General features: G+C 28.6%; 1 long non-coding RNA gene across 1 annotated transcript; it reads right to left on the bottom strand.

Moving 5' to 3' along the window:
• Positions 1–2,367: 2,367 nt before the first annotated feature.
• Positions 2,368–5,811, bottom strand: LOC128555595 (uncharacterized). Its single transcript, XR_008370205.1, has 5 exons — positions 5,726–5,811; positions 4,964–5,033; positions 4,467–4,567; positions 3,929–3,996; positions 2,368–2,809 (listed from the first exon to the last, which is right to left on the bottom strand). It is a non-coding gene; the product is annotated as an uncharacterized LOC128555595 (long non-coding RNA).
• Between the last annotated feature and the right edge of the window lie 422 nt (positions 5,812–6,233).

Raw genomic sequence — 6,233 nt, 5'->3', positions numbered from 1 at the left:
CCGACCCAGGGTCGTACTAAAGATGGCTGCCGTAATTGAGGGTCATACTATTTCAGAATTAGCTTAAAGCTAATTGGAATACGTCCGACCCAGGGTCATACTAATTGTAAATAGGTGTCCAGACGTTTCCCCCCCCAAGACAGTTCCTCCCAAGATGTTTCCTCCCAAGACTTTTGTCTCAGCTTTTAGGACGTTTCACCCCCAAATTCATTTAAGGTATTAAAAGATAATGCAGCAATTGTTTTTAAAAAATGTGTTTATAAGAAAAATACCAAAATTTGGTAAGGAGACAGGTTATGTTTATCAGCAAAACATAAAAGGAAAATATTAATAAAGATCAATATATAATGATGTTTAAAAGTTTAAAAAAAAAAATAAAAAAAGACTTAGTTTGAGGATGATTTTATTTACAAGAAGTACTTGATAATAAAATTTACTTTTCTTTCAGAAATTTATAATAAAATCTAAAGATTAAATGAAGTCTTCAATCTAAATTAAATGTTTGATTAGATTATCTCACATAATAAATGTGGCAATTATCACCTTCAGTGATTACCATTTAACACCTTATTAAGTGAATGCAGTGGATCCTTTTTTTTGTAACATTCATCAAGGGAATTGTCAGTACAACTTGTTTACACTCAAATATTACTTTGAGAAATATCAATTAAATTGAAAGTTATATATTTCCCTGTTCATATGTTTCTGCTTATTCGTTCATTTTTAAAATGTCAGAAATACGCGTGCGCTTCTAATTGCAAAATATTCAGTATTTAGAAAAACATTACTCCTTTCTGAAAACATATTCAAAAAGAGGTTTTCCCCTGTGCGAAAAGCTGACATCAGAATTTTACTGTAGTGTTCATATTATTATCAAAAACATCAAAGTCAATAATTAAAAAAAAATATAACTCCTTTTCATGAAAACATTTTTAATTTGTGATTTAACCATTTTAGTAATATTGTGTTGAAAAAAAAAAGCATTATATTCAGTATGCAGAAAAATATAACTCCTTTTCGCATAGCATTTCTATATAAAAATACCAATTACTCATTATTTAGACCATGATTTAGACATTGTAACTAAAAAATTAAAACCGGAATTTTTAACATTTTGACTCCAAATATATATTGCTAAGTGCATCAGATAATATATATACAATATTAAAATGCTGTGTGTTATTTTTTAAAAGAGATATTTACTCCAAAAAATTTAGTCCCCATAGCATTTTTGGAAATAGGATAGACAACTCCTGAATGACTATCTCATCAAATTTGCTGATATAAAAATAAACTTAGGTATTTTCCCGGGATACCCTCATTAAAGTCTGTTTCTTCATTTCATTCAGACATGGAATGTAAACAAATACAGGAACAACTTAACAGTACAAGGACATCAAACAACCTTTTTTTATTTTCCTTCAGGACAGGTACACATGTTAGGTCATACTTGTAGTTAATAAACCAAAATGTAAAACAATTAATTAGCTCATCAAAGAAATGAAGACTAATAACTTCACAATATTTTATTACCTCCCTTCATTACATTTATCATCTACATTCTACATATTTTTTTTATGAAATTACCTCCCTTTATCTCAAATAAGCTTTCTTATATTGCAATTTAATCAGTCAGTATTTTTACCTTAATTTTCAGACAAATAAATTTATAATTTTTTAATCCATGGTAAGATGGAAAGCATAAATTATATTAAAGAATACCATAAAAGCATTTATCACACATGAATGCAAGGTATACACAACAAATAATTTTGAGCCTTGTTGCCAATGACAATGTTGAAAAATATTAAAGCTCAGATGGCATAAAAGTGAGATAAAATCTTTTTAAGTTAAGTTAATAATTCCCATATTAACTTATGACTACAAAAATTTAAAGTATGTTGTTATTCCCATTTCAGTCCAACATATCTAAAGAAGTAAATACTACAAAGACTGTGTATCAAATTTTTGAAAATAAAATTCCACCAACATATTTTATTCTTATTTCTTTTATCTTGATTATGTAGTGTACTTATCTGGAATGATGAGATATTTTGAAATGTATATTTCTTTATTCTCCTGGATGGAAAAAAAAATATATAAACAAAACAACCATTTATACCAACCAAATTGTAAAATACTTAAGTTTCTTTGATGTTAGTAATTATATGTTGAGACATGAAAACAACATAAAATATCTACATAAAATATAACTAAAAAATTGTGGAACATCATATGTAGATTAGATTAGACTGTATTATACAAATATTTATATGAAAATATGTGACAACTCTGGTTAAATAGAATATTAGTTAACTTATGGTAAAATGTTGAACATGCTTTAACATTAATCTACAAGTGATTGAATGAGTTCATCTTACCATAACTTTGACATTTAATGTATTATTAAGAAAACTATAACATACAAGAAATGACACACAGACAGTATAAGTTGCTGAATGACTGGGTCAGTCTCCACCACAAATGCTATGAAACTTAAAAAGTCCAATTAAATGTGTTTCTTTAAATTAGATTGATCACATTTTTACACTTCTATGAATGCAATTGTTAAATGCTTGCTTCTTACATGCATGCAATAATGGAAATAAAAATGATTTAACAATATATGTATACAGTCTTGTCATGAACACATTCTGTACAGATGATAATACATGGAAAAGTCAACATATTTATTATATGGGTCCATCTCAGTTTACAGCTGGTGCATGGCTGTCTTGCACTTGAATATACATCTTGCAGCACAGTTGGGGTAAATTCCATTTCACATGACAACACACTTGTAGCACTTCTGGAAATACAAATGTAAAACTTTATTACATAAAGAGAATAAAACATGATAGTTTTTAAAACAATTATAACATCATTTTAGACATTTGCAGATATTCTAATCTTAGAAATATATTATCAAGCAAAAGTCAGGTAACTCTACAAATTGACATTTTGTCTAATTTCAACTTGTCTAAGGAATTACCTGTTTTAAGCAGCAAGATTGTGTTGCTACTTGGCTTGCTGCTTTATTTAAATTTTACATATACTTAGATCCCCTAAATGACAAGTTATTTAATAGGACTGTCTGAAAAGATAGCATATTTTATAACATTCAATGTACATATTCAATAAAATGGTGAAAAAAATAAACAGATAAATCTGATGATGTTCACCTATGATCTCACCTAAAAGCTCCAACAACAACCTACAACCTCTGATTAGTATATGATGTAATAATGATAAACTACCTAAAGTGTTTTTATATAGCATGCAAAAACAATGAACTTGAGAACTGCCAAAACTTCACCTTATGAGTAAGATATGTTCACTTTTCCCCTTGTTGAAAGTGTTGTTTTTCTTAAAGCATTTGAAATCATAGATATTATAAGTACAATGCAATCTCTGTAGAGCAATACCCTGTGGGATATACCAATATTTTAGTTATTTTGAGGTTGTTGTTCTAGAGAAGTAAATTTGATAGTTATATTTCAGCTTAGGGAAATTCTCATGATGTTGTTATAGAGAGGTTTTGCTTCAGAGTGAGCTACTCTGGAGAGGTTGTACTGTGAAAATTGCTTCAAACTTCATCTCCTTCAACTGAGCTAAATGAAGAAAAACAACAAAGATTTTCCAAATTTAGAATTTCCTTGTTTACAATTTACATTTAATGTTAGGCAACTATGCAGACATATTTTTATGTGACACAATGCCACCTTTAACTATCTTATTCCAATGAACAAATTGCCAGTCTTGACAAAATCATGTGAAAAAAAGATCACAGTAAAAAAAATTAATCCTAATCATTTTATATTTATTGCAAAATCAGCTTTACAGAACTCATAAATGACAAAAAATTAAATTCAAATATTGCCTTTGTGATGTGCAGCACTGGCCATGTCTTTTTATCACAACAGTTTACCTTATTTATATCTGTTACTTTTGTCATAACTTTTATGTCCCTTCTGCACTAACCATTGTCTTCAAGTTCTGAAATATTGTAAAACATTAATTCACACACATTCTAGGAAATCAACATAAAATCAGTGTCAAAGCATTTGAATATAATTGTTTTAATTATCTTAATACAAAGATACAAATGTACTTCATGTTTTTTGCTGACTGATACAATATACTGAAATTTGTATTTCAATATTTATTATCAAAGTACATGTTATTCTATTTTTGAAATGTTGACATTACAAAGCTATCACACATTTATTACTAAACCTATCTATTATCATTATTTTTAATGGAGATATGTACTTAGTAAGTTGAGGGATACACAAAGCTACAGGAAAGAAATGTTTATGCCAGGCTGACATAAAGTCCAGAAGGTTCACACCTTGTCAGGAATGTCAGTCTTATAGCTGTCTTGGACAGTTATTTCAGGAGCAAGAATATAGCCATACAGCATAAAATGCTTTGAGACCTTTGTTTAACATACAAAAGCATAATACCTCCTGCATTTTTCATAATGGTAACATCTTCTTGGACTGCCACAGGGTAAGACAGGTCAAACAACTGTACATGTACATACTCAAACTTTTCCCTACCAAAACTGAAAATGAAAATTATACAACATTTTTTTTCCTTTATTTTTGTACAAAAGATGACCTATGCATTTAATACAGACTTTTTACATTTATTAATCTAAATATATTAAAATTAATAAAATATCTCATAACTCATTGTATGATTAAAATTATAATCATTAATAAACTATATCAAACATGAACCTGAAGTGTTCTAATTTATAAAGCTGCAATTAATATTGAAAAAAATGCAACAATTGTATACAATGTATATTAAAAAAAGTATCATGAACCTGATTATAAAACAGTCTCAGTTCAAATGTAATAACACATGACTGTCAGAAAATCAATGTATGTTGTACTTTAATGATATCATCATGACATGAATGCCATCAATAAACTTCATATATAACAAACTATACCACTATGTCAGCCTCTTTCTTGTTATTTCTACAGCTTCCAAAGACAGACTGCAACTATATGTATCAGACACTGTAAGTAAAATATACAAATAATCATTACACAAGAGAATTTTTCATGTTAAATAAAGGGAGTTAATTAAATGCAATCTGAGAATTTTTGCTAAACATAAAGGGAAGTAATTATCAATAAAATAAATGAAGAAAAATGCATATATAAGGGAGGTAATTTAGATAAAAAACAACAACTTCAAATGTCAGTATAATGATAGTTGACATTGACAATGAACTATATCAAGTATGCACAACATAAGAAACAGCAAGCACTTGAAAAATGCATTATATTTCCTTGCAATATCAAGAATATTTGACTGTATGTAAGGGTTCTCTACCTGCTGTTATACTGAAAAAAACTTTAGTCTAAATATAGCTTAGATCTATTTATATCTTCAAAAAAAGGAAGTCCCAAATTTCCACAGCTATTCACAGGCTGAAAATTTTAGGTACTAATATCAGCAAAGAGGTTGATATCTATACTTTTTAATAACTATCGTCAAAGGTAGGGAAAAACTTACTGGAAAGGCATAAACTTCTGATCTAGTCATTTCAATACATTTTCAGCTCATTTGCATATAAGAAGAAATTTACAGAATTCCCCCTGTTTCTCTTCATTTTCAAAAAAAATCTGTAAGATGGATATAAACCAAAACATTCTCCTATGTGTCAGCTATCAGATATATATTTCAACAAAAACTGTCAACTTACCTTGTTTTTAGAAGAAGATAAAATTCCATGGCAACTTTCGCTTCCCCGCAAACTGTACCGGTGCACACATAAAAAAATCTCAACTGTGATTTTCAAAATAATACAGTCAGACCACAATTATTTCCCTTGAAAATAAAATGCTCTAGTTAAATGCCTACATGATTACATTGTTAGTTATCCAATATATATTTCAAGCAAAAACTCATTTATAACTAATATGTTCTTAGTTAACACTCATTTCATGAAAGTACAAATCATTTGGGACATTAATTAACAATATATTTGAGGCTCATAAGAAAATTAATGATATGATTCAATTCTCAAAAATTAACGAATCAAATTCACAAAATGTGCAGGCTGATCAAGATCTACACTGGTCGCAAAGGCAGAATCAATTATGCCCAGCATGATAAGGTTCAAGCTATTTGCTATTTTTCAATATTTGTTAGTCCCTTATGTTATTAAAACTGAATTAATTTAAAACAGATTGGACGGCACACAGCCATGG

This window comes from Mercenaria mercenaria, chromosome 3, assembly GCF_021730395.1.
Source record: "Mercenaria mercenaria strain notata chromosome 3, MADL_Memer_1, whole genome shotgun sequence".
Classification (NCBI taxonomy): domain Eukaryota; kingdom Metazoa; phylum Mollusca; class Bivalvia; order Venerida; family Veneridae; genus Mercenaria; species Mercenaria mercenaria.
The sequence above is the reverse complement of the archived record's forward strand: the minus strand, read 5'-3'. Positions and strand labels throughout refer to the sequence as shown.